Below are 14,498 nucleotides of genomic sequence, written 5' to 3'. Positions count from 1 at the left end.
CTCTTCTCCCTTGTGTCCTTCTCTGTTGCACCAACTGTCCTCATTCACACACTCCATGAACCCTTTCTGTGGTCTTCCTCTTTTCTTGACAGTGCCACTGTCTCATAGACCCCAGGTCTTTGAACTCATCCACTTTCTCTACACCTATACTCCCAGCACAGAGATAATCTGTCTTCTCCTAAACTTCATTCCTCTTCTCTCTAGTGTAGACCTCCACCTCTCCAGGCTCTCTTCCACCTTTCCCCTATTCACACTATAGATTACAATATCATCTGCAAACAACATAGTCCACAGAGAATTATGGACTGCCTGATAAACCTTAATGCCACGGTTCTCTGTGGTATGTGAGCTTCCTCTGCTGGTACTTTGAGGAAAATCAGAAATACTCTTCTGCTGTATATACCAGGGTATGTGATCGGAGTGGAGCTGAGGAAGTTTGACCTGTAGAAAATAAAACAAATGACACAAAAAATAGTAATAGTTTTTAGAGTTCCAGCTCAAAGGATTTATCTGGGAGCAAGTACATCCTGTTGGAGATCCTGTGGTGAGAATAAGGCGACACATTTTTATGTGTTTTGGGACTGCCTGGTCATTTCAAAATATTGGAAAGAAATTAAATTGACCATGGAAAAAATTATGAAAATAGTTATTCCATCAGCGTTTATGTCTTTATGTCTGGGATTAAGACCGGACACTGTGAAGGGGTCTGAAGACCAATATTGGTATAATATTCTATTATTAGCCAGTAAGAAAGCAATTATGAGGAAATGGTTGGTAAAAGATTCTCATACAGTCAAGGACTGGATAAAAGTGGTTCAGGATATTATTATTTTTTTTTTTAACCTGTCCTGTCCAGTACCCAGGACATGTAATATGGTTGACTGCATGCCTTGTGGTGTCGGACAGATTTGTTATGTGCAGGACGAGTCTGTGATACTCGGAACTGCAGTATTTTTATTTATTTGTTTTATGATTATGTGTTGCGGGCAGCCGGACCGGACAGGGGGACAGGGAGTGGACTGACAAGGGGAGGGGGAGTGAGCGGGGAGGGGGAAGGGAGGGAGGGTGAGATAGAGGGAGAAGAAAGAAGAGAAAATAAGAGCGAGAGGGAGAGAGAGAGAGAGAGAGAGAGCAAGGTGGACAACAGTATAATGCATGGGTTATAGAATAGAATAGAATAGAATAGAAATACTTTATTCATCCCCAAGGGAAAATTGTTTTAACAAAGCAGCAATACAAACAAATATTATAAACATAAAATGGAATGTAAACATAAAATGTAAAATGTGCAACAGTGGGGAAAAAAAATAGTGCAATAGTAAAGGAATGGCATAAAGGAGTGCAATGGCATACCGTATGTCACAAAGAGAAAAATGTGCATTGTGCAAATGAGCAGGTTTTTTTTTAGTTTTTTTTATTACAGAGAGTTATTGTAAGTCTTGATGGCTGATGGCAGGAATGATTTCCTGAATCTGTCCTTGTGACAGCGGAGCTTTCTGAATCTTTTGGAGAATGTGCTCTCCTGGGCCTGGAGGATGTGGTGGAGAGGATGATCAGGGTTATCCATGATGGAAAAAAGTTTATTAAGCATCCTCCTTTCCACCACCATTTCCACGGTGTCCTGTTTGCAGCCGATGATGGAGCCGGCCTTATTTATAAGTTTGTTGAGTTTTTTAGTTTCATCGGCTCCAATGCTGCTCCCCCAGCACACCACAGCAAAGAACAGTGTGCTGGCCACAACAGACTGGTAAAACAACTCCAACATCTCGCTGCATACATCAAAGGATCGCAGCCTCCTCAGAAAGAAGAGCCTGCTCATCCCCTTCCTGTACACAGCACTGGTGTTAGCCTTCCAGTCCAGTCTGTTGTTCAGCCTCACACCAAGGAATTTGTAATCCTCCACCATGTCAATGTCCTCCCCCAGTACCCTCAAAGGTTGTGGAGCTGTCCTCTTCCTCCTGAAGTCCACCACCATCTCCTTGGTCTTGGTCACATTCAGAATCAGGTGGTTCTCACTGGCCCACTTCACAAAGTCAGCTACTACTGTCCTGTACTCCCCCTCCTGTCCATCCCTTATACACCCCACCACCGCAGAGTCCTCGGAGAACTTCTGCAAGTGGCATGACTCAGAGTCATATTTAAAGTCTGAGGTGTATATGGTGAACAGGAAGGGTGAGAGCACAGTTCCCTGTGGGGCTCCTACATCACTAACCACCACATCGGACAAACCACAACCCAGTCGGACAAACTGTGGTCTGCCTGTCAGGTAGTCAGTGATCCAGGAGATGGTGGACAGGTCCACCCCCACCATCTGCAACTTCTCTCCCAGTAACAGTGGCTGGATGGTGTTGAAAGCACTGGAGAAATCAAAGAAAGGGATTCTCACAGTGCCTCCAGCACCATCCAGGTGAGACTGAGCTCGATGCAGCAGATAGATGAGGGCGTTATCCCCAGGTTGGGCTGATAAGCAAATTGAAGCGGGTCCAGTGAGGACTTTACCTGCGGTCTGAGGTGGGCCAAGACCAGCCGCTCCAGCACTTTCATCACATGGGACGTCAGAGCCACTGGGCGGTAGTCCTTGGGTTCACGAGATGCTGATGACTTTTTCTTGGGGACAGGAACCAGGTATGATCTCTTCCACAGCGCTGGGACCATCCCCTGTTGGAGGCTCAGGTTGAAGAGGTGCTGCAGGATCACAGCCAGCTGGGTAGCACAAGCCCTCAGTAGCCTGGGGCTAAGACCGTCTGGGCCTGCAGCCTTGTTCTGCTGCAGTCTCTCCAGCTGTCTTATGACCTGGATGGTTGTCACGGAGAGGGGGGGGGAGAAGGTGGTGGGGGAGAGGTGGAGAGGTGGGGGGGAGGTGATACAGTGTCCAAGCAGTTCTCCAGGGGGGGCAGAGGGTGGAGGGGTAGAGGCATGGGGGGAGGGAGGGAGGTGTGATGTGTGGGGAAGCAGCAGGGGGCTCAGTTGAAGACTGTGAGCTGAACCTGTTGAAGAAGAGGTTCAGCTGATTAGCCCTCTTGACAGAGCCCTCTGTCGGTTTCTCCTCCCGTTGAATCCAGTGATGGTCTTCATTCCGGACCACACCTCCCTCATGTCATTCTGCTGGAGTTTGGACTCCAGCTTCCTCCTGTAGGTGTCTTTGCTCTGCCTCAGCTTCTCCTTAAGGTCACGCTGTACCTTCCTCAGCTCCTCCTGGTCCCCATGTCTGAAGGCCTCTTTCTTTTTGTTGAGGAGAGTCTTCAGATCCCTGGTATTCCAAGGTTTGTTGTTGGGAAAGCAATGGACAGTGCGGGCAGGGAGAACCGTGTGTTCACAGAACCTGATGTAATCTGTGATGCAGTCTGTCATGGAGTTGATGTCCTCCCCATGTGGCAAGCAGAGTGCATCCCAATAAGTAGACTCAAAGCAGTCCTGCAGAGCCATGTCAGCCTCCTGTGTACTCCTTCTCACTGAGCGGGTGGCAACAGGAAGCCTCTTCACTACAGGGACATACCTGGGAGTCAGCTGGACCAAGATATGATTAGACAAGCCAAGGGGGGGAAGGGCAGTGGCTGTGTATGCATCCCTATCATTTGCATACAAAAGGTCAATTGTTTTATTGTCTCTGGTGGGGCAGTCGACATATTGGTGGAAGGTTGGTAAAACAGAGTTTTAAAAGTAGCAGAGTACATGGCGCAACTGTTCCGGAAAGTGTCACTCCATAAGTATCAACTCCAGATGCGCCCAGTAGTACAGGGCAGGAGAGGCCCACAGCCACCACCGCCAGGATAGCCACTCATCCACCCCGCATGGGGCCAGTCGGAGGAGTGCGGGGGGGAAGCCCACCCAGGGCCGACCCGAGGGAGCCGGTGGCGACAGGACCACGAACAGAGGCCGAGCCACCCCGCACCCGGGCAGGCCGCAGAGGCCCAGGGTCCCCGCACCCAGAGCCCGCCAGCGCCCGAGGGCAGGGCCAGCCCACCACCGGGGGGAGCAGAGCCCCCCCCAGACCGCCCCCCGGGGAGGCACGGCCAGATACCCACCACAGTCACCCCCAGCGCCCCCCAGAAGCCGACCGCACGCCCCCCAGCCCAGGGAGGGACAGGCGGAGGCCCACGTAGGGCCACCAGCCGAGGGGACCTCCAGAGACGGAAGAGAGGCAGACCCCTGAGCCCCCGAGGCGGGGCCTCTACCTGGCGCCCAACCCCACAGTGCCCCGGAGAGGGGTTCCTCACATTCCAGGAGTGTCTGCGCCCGCCGACGACCCCCTGCCGGGTAAGCAGACTGCCGCCCACCACAGCACCTTCAGGGAGGTGCGTCATGATGGGCCACAGCCATGCCTCCCGACACCTCCCAGACATCCGCTCACTTTTTCTGCGTCTCATAAAGACATGGCGGGTTGAACCAAAAATTTAAAATTTTGACTCATCAGACCAAAGGACATTTCCACTGGTCTAGTGTCCATAGTGTCCTTGTGTTTTTTGGCCAAAGCAGTTCTGTTCTTCTTGTTCTTCCTCAGAAGTGGCTTCTTTGCAGCAATTTCAAACCATAAAGGCATGATTCACACAGTCTCCTCTGAACAGTTGATGTTGAGATGTGTCTGCTACTAGAACTCTGTGAACCATTCATGTGGGCTGTAATCTGAGGGGCGGTTTCTGAGGCTGGTAACTCTGATGAACGTATCCTCTGCAGCAGACGTAACTCTTGGTCTTCCTTTCCTGGGACAGTCCTCGTGAGAGCCAGTGTCATTATTGCGTTTGATGATCTTTGCAACCACACTTGAGGATACATTATGTTCGACTGACCTTCATGTTTTAAAGTAATGATGGACCGTCGTTTCGCTTCATTTTGTGTAATATGGATAAGAATAGTAGTCAAATATGGCTATTCACTATAGACCTTTATACCAATCCTACCTCTGCAATACTCAACTGATTGTCTCAAATATGAAGGAAAGCTCTGGGAACTCCTTCAAGACTGTTAAAAATCATTCCTGGTGACTACTTCATGAAGCTGATTGAGAGACTGTCAAGAGTATGCTAAGATAATACATTCATTTACAATGTATACAAGGAAAAAATAAAGAAAACCATTGAATAAGAAGGTGTATCCAAACCTTTGACTGGTGTATGTACAGTAAAGATGAAAAAGCAAAGAGATGAAGTGGAACATGAAAGTCAAGGTGTAAGACTTTATTGGTTCTGATGTTAAATGCACATTCTTCAAAACTTTACAACAACATTGGAGCTAGAATGATGGACAAATGGCAGTACAACAAGATGGTGGTCGCAGGATCAGATTTAATAACTGGCCATGGTCCTCTCCAGCCAGTCGTTGAAGAGGCAGACCTGTGAATAAGACACAGAGAGAAAGTCAACAGCAAATATATGACTGATTTAACTGGACACGTACAAACTGTGAAATAAAGATATACCTTGGCGTAGACACCAGGATGGTCCCTCTCAGCACATCCATAGCCCCAGGACACAACGCCCTGCAGCTCACCGTTGCACACAACGGGGCCACCAGAGTCACCCTGATGAAGAAAAAAAAGACCGTAAACTCACACTGAAGATTCATAACAAGTATTTCATGCCTTTGTTTCTGTATTTTCTCATTGAATGCTGATTTACGTACCTGGCAAGAGTCCTTGCCTCCCTCCAGGTATCCAGCACAGAACATGGCATTAGTGATCATACCAGGGTAGGAGTTGTCACAGTCTCTTTCAGACAGGATGGGGATGTTCAGGCACTGCAGCTTGTTACCGTCAGCACCTACAAGGTGGGATACAAAAGTACGTGAGAAAAGTGTCTAACACAGAGTAAAACAGCATTTCTTACACATAAATAATCAGATTTAACTCACTGGAGCTCATGGTGTTTCCCCAGCCAGAGACTTTGCACATGGTGCCAGCAGGGGCACAGCTGGAGGGCAGAGCCACAGTCTTCACATACTGGTTGAGGGTGGCGGGCTTGCTCAGCTTGATCAGCATGATGTCATTGTTAATGTTGTAGGAGCTGTAGTTGGGGTGACGGATGACACGGGAGGAGGAGATGAACTGCTCATTTCCCTCGTTGACCCTGATGTTGTGCTCGCCCAGACGCACCTCCACACGGCTAGAGTGGACAGAGAGTGAGAGAGAGAGAGGATAGTCTGCAGCTGAATTTCATGATGCTGCTCAAAATCATATTCATTCCTGCATGTATTTTATTCCCTCATACGATCAAAGAGTGACATACGACTTGTAGCAGTGAGCAGCAGACACAACCCAGTCCTTGCTGACCAGGGAGCCTCCACAGAAGTGGTAGCCAGAGTTCAGAGACACCGTATGGGCCTGGGAGTAGGGCTGGCACTCATACCCTCCGACGATCTTGTCGTCCTCGGTGGCAACTGAGAAACGCACAGAAAACCAACCAGTCAGTGAACAAGTGAATGAATGTACGTGTTGATTCACTTATTCAAAAGTCAACAAGCACAAAGACAAATGCTTACAGGCAGCTCCGATGAGCAGAACAAAGACCAGAGACCTCATGGTTGCTGTGTGATCCTGTCGATGAGAGGACTTCACCTGGACCCCTGGTTTATATAGAAAATAACCCCTCCTCCTTCTCTACTCAACACACCTCCTACTTTAGATTTTGACCAATCAGGGTCCTTAAAGGCCGGGTTTATGTGTTAATTACTGGTGTGTATTAAGAAAGTGTTTAATACAGTAAGAATCACTATCACAGATGTGTATACATATAGAAATTCTAAGTTAAAAATTTACAAATACAAAGGAAAGGAAAGGAAAAGAAAAACAAATTTTAAGTCAACATTTTATATATGACAGATAACTACAATTTTATTAAATTAAGCCAGTTTTTTTTCTCATTTAAGGCACATTACATTCTGAAAGTGGCTGTAGATTTACAAGCTCATTTTAAGTATTGTTTTAAGTATTTACTTACCCCACTGGCAGATCCCTTTTCTTAAAACAAGATCATTTTAATCTGTTTCAGAATGTTTGGCTTATTTGTTGTAGGACTGTTTTTGCAGATAAGAAATTTCCATTGGTTACAGTTATTGTTTCTCTTCTTCATATTTGGGACTTTTGATTTAAAGTACACTCACTATTTCCGTGTTTTGTGACAGTTAACCTTGACATGTGTGGAGTGGTGCGGTGAAGACCTGTGTGCAGCTCTGCAGATGGCCCGGTTCCCATCCACCGTCACACAGGAGAGACCCACGTGTCATTGTGTAGAACAGTCAACAGACAAATAACACCAAGGAATGCTTGCAATTACACTGTTGCTGCCACTTTTCTTGTTTCATGAACAACCATATTGAGTTTGACTGTAACTGTTTTTTACAGTGAGCTTATAGAGTTAGATGTTTTATATATATATAAAAAAGAGTGTGATTGTGAAGGATAAAAATCAGCAAGAGTTATAACTGAAAAAAAGACATGAACACTCTCACAGTTTACTAACACAAAGCAAATGTACAGTCTGTGAAGTCTGAGTTAACCTGTGGTGTTTCTGATTTGCTATCCAATGACACGTGGGTTGGTCTCTCCTGTGTGACTGTGGTTGTGAACCTGGCCATCTGCAGAGCTGCACACAGGTCTTCACAGCACCATTCCATACATGCCAAGGTTAAATGTCCCTAAAAAACATCTCTACTTTAAAACAAAAGTCTGAAATATGAAGAAGAGAAAAACTAAGAAAATGTGTCTTCAAAAACAGCCCTACGAGAAATAAGCCAAATATTGTTAAATACATTGTAATTTTCTAGTTATCAGCCAATGTTGTAGTGATCACTAGCAAATAAATGTTGACTTTAAATGGGTTTTCCATTTACTTGATTAAGCTGAAGATAAAATTGTTTAGAATGTCTTATATTTACACACACACCAATCTGTGATAGTGATTTTTACTGTATTGAATACATCTTTAATACACACCAATAATAAACACACAAATCAGGAGCAGTTGGGTTGCAGACCATTGTTTAAGCTTGTTACTGGTAATTAAAGCTTAATGTAAACTGGAATATCTTGTGAAGACAAAGTTAGATTTGTTTTTCTTGGAATTAGATTATATTTTAACTGCAGAACTTTCTTGCCAAGTTTTTTTTCTTTCTTTTTAGGCAAAAAAGAAGATACATTTCCCAGAAACAAGACTTACTTCACTTTCTCAAAAATCTATTTTTGCTTGGTGGAGAGGTTTGAGTGTCCCTGTGATCCTGAGAGCTGTGTTGTCTGGAGCCTAGTGCTCCTGGTAGGGTTGGTCAAATTGGTCTCAGAGGATGGGGCCTGACAAAGAATGGTTCACAAAGATCTCATGAAACAATGAAAGATGAAGAGAATGTGACCCTGCCCGGAGGAAGCCCGGGGCCCCCGCCTGGAACCAGGCCCAGACAGAGGGCCCGTGAGTGAGCGCCTGGTGGCCGGGTCTACCATAGGGTCCGGCCGGGCACAGCCCGAAAAAGTCCCATGGCCTCTTCGTCATCCTCCTGTGGACCCACCACCTGCAGGGAGACCGACCGGGGTCGGGTACACGGCCATATGGGTGGCAGTGAAGGTCGGGGGTCTCGCCGTACTGGAGCTGGGCGGCAGAAGCTGGCTCTGGGGACGTGGAACATCACCTCGCTGTGGGGGAAAGAGCCGGAGCTTGTGATGGAGATGGAGTGCTACCAGTTAGATCTGAAGGGGCTTACCTCCACGCACAGCCTTGTCTCTGGAACCACACCTCGGGATAGGGGTTGGAAGTTGTTCTTCTCCGGAGTTGCCCAGGGTGTAAGGTGCCGGGCGGGTGTGGGGATACTTACGAGCCCCCGGCTGAGCGCCGTTGGAGTTTACCCCGGTGGACGAGAGGGTCACCTCCCTGCGCCTTACAGTTGTGACGGGGAAAGCCCTGACTGTTGTTTGTGCCTATGCGCCGAGCGGCATCTCAGAGTATCCGGCCTTCTTGGATGCCTTAGATGGAGTCCTGCAAGGGGCTCCATCGGGGGACTCCATAGTTCTGCTGGGAGATTTCAACGCGCACATGGGCAACGATGGGGAAACCTGGAGAGGCGTGATTGGGAGGAGTGGCCTACCTGATCTGAAACAGAGTGGTCGTTTGTTGTTGGATTACTGTGCAAGTCATGGACTATCCATAACAAACACCAATTTCGAATATAAGGACGCTCATAAGTGTACTTGGTACCAGAGTGTCCTTGGCCGAAGGTCGATGATCGATTTTGTGATCGTTTCATCGGGTCTGAGGCCGCATGTTCTGGAGACTCGGGTGAAGAGAGGGGCAGAGCTGTCAACTGATCACCATCTGGTGGTGAGTTGGGTCAGAGGATGGGGGAGGACTCTGGACAGACCTGGTAAACCCAAACGTGTAGTGCGGATGAATTGGGAACGTTTGGAGGATGCCCCTGTCCGAGAGGCCTTCGACTCTCCCCTCCAGCGAAGCTTTTTCTGTATCCCTGTGGAGGCTGGGGACATTGAACCTGAATGGCAGTGTTCAAAGCCTATATTGTGAAAGCTGTAGCAGAGAGCTGTGGCTTAGGTGCATCAAGACGCGGTAACCCTCGAACCACCCTTGACCACCGGTGGACCCCGGTGGTCAGGGAAGCTGTTCGACTGAAGACGGAATGAAAAAACCCTTTATTATTATTATTATCCCCTTTCGTGAAACGTAAGATGATGCCGCTACGTCATCACATTGCGCCGCTACGTCATCACACTGCGCCTCTACGTAACATAACTCCATTAGGGCTCGCTGCTTGCAGCAGCGAGAGGAGCACGCCGGGGAGATGTTTGCTGCAGGTACGTTGTAGTACACCGCCTAATATCGTAATCAAAACACTCTGGAACTAAATGCAATGCAGTAACATAATGTTGAAACATAGGAGCCGACTACCGGAGCCGCTGATCGTACGATTCGGAGATCTAGGCTGATTGAATCACGGAATTGGTGGGTTGCGCTAACGCTAGTCATATGATATTGGCTTAGCCTAGCCGCTACCTATTGCTTGGTGCGGTATAAGTCTGGGTCTTTGAATATGTCCTTCCACAGGAAACGTGAAGCATGCTAAGGTTGTTTGGTGATACTGGAATGATTGATAAATATTTTAATATAACAAATATTGTTATTTATTTATATTGATTTAATTATATTGTACAATGTTGAAGTTGATTGATATACTGATATGTATTGTGATAATTCTGTGCATATGAGATATTTAATAGGACCTTTTTCTCATACAGGCCAGGTGATGGCGAGCTAGAAGTATAGTCAAGTTTGATGATCGTTGGAAACCTCCACTGCTCTGATCGGGCTGGTAGGAGGCTCCTTGGCGCAGCTGCCCCTCTCTCTGCCCTTGCAATCAATTAACAGCCCACATCTACATTTCACACATTCACCCATTAATACAGACTGTTTCCCTAAATTTATTTACTGTCAATATGTGTATATATGATTTGAACTGTACATATTGTGTTGTATATGAATGGCCATTTGTATTTCGTTGTTAAATATTTTCTTGGTTATGGTTCACAATTATACGGTGTCACCAAACTTAAACTGCGTTCTGTGTCTTTCTCTCCACTCCTAGAGTCAGACTTGGTCTTCTGAACCTAGCCCAAACTTAGTCTTTTGAACATATAACAGCTAATTGTACTTTACTAGGGTAGCGTACATGTTACAATATGCTATCACAGAGGACTCCTGAGGCAGTTGCAGGCTATCGACGGGCCCGAAGGGCAGCAGCCTCTGCTGTGGCAGACGCAAAGCAGCGGGTATGGGACAAGTTCGGCGAGGACATGGAGAAGGACTATCGGTCGGCACCAAGATGTTTCTGGAAAACCATTCGGGGCCTCAGGAGGGGAAAGCGGCGGACCATTCAAGCTGTATACAGTAAGGATTGGGCACAGTTGACCTCGACTGAGGAGGTAACTGAACGGTGGAAGGAACACTTTGAGGAACTCCTGAATCCGACATCTGTGCCCTCTGTGGTGGAGGCAGAGAGGGAAGCTGATGGGGGATCATCGTCAATCTCCCTGAGGGAGGTCACTGAGGTGGTTAAACAACCCCGCAGTGGCAAGGCTCCGGGGGTTAATGAGATCCGCCCAGAAATGCTGGAGGCTCTGGGTGTGGAGGGGCTGTCTTGGATGACACGTCTCTTCAACATTGCGTGGAGGTCGGGGTCAGTACCAAAGGAGTGGCAAACTGGGGTGGTGGTCCCCCTTTTCAAAAAGGGTGACCTGAGAGTGTGTGCCAATTACCGGGGCATCACACTTCTCAGCCTCCCTGGTAGGGTTTACTCAAAGGTGCTGGAAAGGAGGGTTCGACCATTAGTCGAACCTCAGATTCAAGAGGAACAATGCGGATTACGTCCTGGTCGTGGAACAAGGGCAGGGATCCTGGAGGAGGCCCTGGGAGTACTCCCATCCAGTCTACATTTGTTTTGTGGACCTGGAGAAGGCGTATGATCGGGTTCCCCGGGAGATACTATGGGAGGTGCTGCGGGAGTATGGGGTGAGGGGGGCACTACTTAGGGCCATCCAATCCCTATACGCCCAAAGTATGAGCTGTGTCCAGGTTCTCGGCACTAAATCAAGCCTAAATCAAGTTTCCTGCGGGTGTTGGCCTTCGCTAGGGCTGCGCTTTATCACCAATCCTGTTTGTGATTTTCATGGACAGGATATCAAGGTGTAGTCATGGGGGGTTATGGTTTGGCGGGCTTGAGATCTCTTTGCTGCTTTTTGCAGATGATGTGGTCCTCATGGCTTTGTCGGCCTGTGACCTTCAGCGCTCACTGGATTGGTTTGTGGCTGAGTGTGAAGCTGTCGGGATGAAGATCAGCACCTCTTAGTCTGAGGCCATGGCTCTTAGCAGGAAACCGGTGGATTGTACATATCCACCAAATCCATCAGCCCAGTCATTCTCTCCACCATCACACACTGCCTCGCTGACATTAAAAACCTGGATGGACCACAATTTCCTCAAACTCAACAGCAACAAAACAGAACTCATCCTCACCGGACCCAACTCTCTCTTCCCATTGGCCCAGAACATCTCTCTCACCATCGACGGCCACTCAGTCACTCCCTCCCCCTCTGTATGCAATCTCTGCCGCACAGCCACCCTCTCATTCAAACCCCACATAAACCATATTACCAAAACATCATTTTTCCACCTCCGCAATTTTGCCCGTCTCTGTCCCTGCCTTTCACAATCCACTGCAGAAATCCTCATCCACACCTTCATTACCTCCAGACTCGACTACTGCAATACCCTCCTCTACGGTCTCCCCTCCACTCACCTTCAAAAACTACAATATATCCAGAACTCTGCTGCCCATCTGCTCACCCACACCCGCTCCAGTGACCACATCACCCCCATCCTCAAAAAACTCCACTGGCTCCCTGTTCCTTACCGCATACAATACAAGGTTCTCCTCATCACTTACAAGTCCCTCCATAACCTGGCTCCCTCATATCTCACCGACCTCCTCCACCTACACTGTCCCATCCGCCGCCTCAGATCCGCTGACTCCAACCTCACTCCCCTCAGGACAAAGCGCCGAACCCCGGGGGACCGAGCCTTTGCTGCAGCTGCCCCCACTCTCTGGAATTCACTCCCACAACTCATCAGAAACTCAGACTCACTACAGACATTCAAATCATTACTCAAAACCCACCTGTTCAAAACTGCTTACACTTAACTGTCTATTTCCCATTGTTTTATTTCAGTCCTGTCCTTTGTTTTGATTTTGTTTTGTGTTTGTACAGCGTCTTTGAGTGTCGAGAAAAGCGCTATATAAATGTGATGTATTATTATTATTATTATTATTATTATTATTGCCTTCTCCGGCTAGGGAATGACTCCTTGCCCCAGGTGAAGGAGTTTAAGTATCTCGGGGTCTTGTTTATGAGTGAGGGGATGAGGGAGCGGGAGATGGGCCGGAGAATCGGAGTGGCTGGTGCGGTGTTGCATTCGCTTTACCGTACGGTTGTGACAAAAAGAGAGCTGAGCCGGAAGGCAAAGCTCTCGATCTACCGGTCAATCTTCGTTTCTACCCTCACCTATGGTCATGAAGGTTGGGTCATGACCGAAAGAACGAGATTGCTGGTACAAGCAGCCAAAATGGGATTCCTCAGGAGGGTGGTTGGCTTTTCCCTTAGGGATTGGGTGAGAAGCTCAGTCATCCGGGAGGAGCTCGGAGTAGAGCCGCTGCTCCTTCACGTTGAAAGGAGCCAGTTGAGGTGGTTCGGGCATCTGGTGAGGATGCCTCCTGGACGCCTCCCAAGGGAGGTGCACCAGGCACGTCCAGCTCGGAGGAGGCCTCGGGGTAGACCTAGGACAAGGTGGAGAGATTACATCTCCACTCTGGCCTGGGAACGCCTCAGGATCCCTCAGTCGGAGCTGGTCAATGTGGCTCGGGAAAGGGAAGTTTGGGGTCCCTTGCTGAAACTGCTGCCCCTGGCCCCGGCCACGGATAAGCGGAGGATGATGATGATGATGATTGTACAAAAGATTACATCTTTTTGTGCTTCTCTAATCATCGCACATGGGAATTCCCACCCTGCTGAGGTCCTTGAACGCACCGTTCTCGAACGATCTCTGTGGTGTGTGCATCCATGAAGCCGTGAGTTGCGATGTTTTGCTTGTGTGTTGCATTTTGTTAGTGTTTGGCAGTTGTTTTTTCTATCTTGTTCGTGGTGTGATGACTAATTAGTCACTAATGAGTGACGTGGAGCTAGCTGCAGAGGCTAGCTGCTAGCTGCTAGCAATAACCAGAGAAGTCCATGTTGCTGAATTGTTAATCCCTGTTTGTGTTGATAATTGATTAGTTGTACTTTTATTTTCTAATAAGTCAATATTGTGTTGTGCTTGTATTGCAGCAACCACACAACCTCACACAAATCTTGATAAACAGCTTGAACTGTAATGAAGGACTCTACCTCTTCTTAATGCACTCGTCAAAACAGTATAACAGTGTCCTGACCCAACACACTGAAGTGATTGCTGCCACCTGAGATCCCTATAGTCTGTCATACAATGATCATGCAGAAATTTGACACAACTAATTTTAAAGTACATTAAAATGCTTTAAAAGATGATTAAAAATTTCTTCAAAAGAAGTTGAAATGATGTAAGTTTAAGTCTTTGAAGATAATGAAAGAGTCTGCTGCAGTCAAATAACATATTTGCTTTTCTGGTATACAGGTTTTTCTTTTCCAGGACCCTGATCCTGATTAGTCCAAAACTAAAGAAGGAGGTGTGTTGAGAAGAGAAGGGGAAGAGGGTTCTTTCCTTTATAAACCAGGGCTCCAGGTGAAGGTCTCTGGCAGTAACATAACATAGTAATGATGGGCCCTTGCGGAACATGCATGTTACTAATAATGAACACACACACTGTAAATGGCATATATTAAACAACAATGTGGATTTTACTGCAGCTATTGCATTGGGAAAGTAGAGAGGAGCGATCAGAAACATGGAAAGCACAGATAGAGCAGCAGAGGAGCTGTTCAG

The 14,498-nt window shown here is 47.6% G+C and overlaps 1 pseudogene; it reads right to left on the bottom strand.

Annotated features, from left to right (window-relative positions):
- Positions 1–5,282: 5,282 nt before the first annotated feature.
- LOC131471272 (trypsin-1-like) lies at positions 5,283–6,544 on the bottom strand (annotated as a pseudogene).
- Positions 6,545–14,498: the final 7,954 nt, after the last annotated feature.

The sequence above is a fragment of the Solea solea genome, chromosome 13 (assembly GCF_958295425.1).
Source record: "Solea solea chromosome 13, fSolSol10.1, whole genome shotgun sequence".
NCBI classification, from domain to species: Eukaryota; Metazoa; Chordata; class Actinopteri; order Pleuronectiformes; family Soleidae; genus Solea; species Solea solea.
This window is presented reverse-complemented; position numbering and strand designations above follow the sequence as displayed.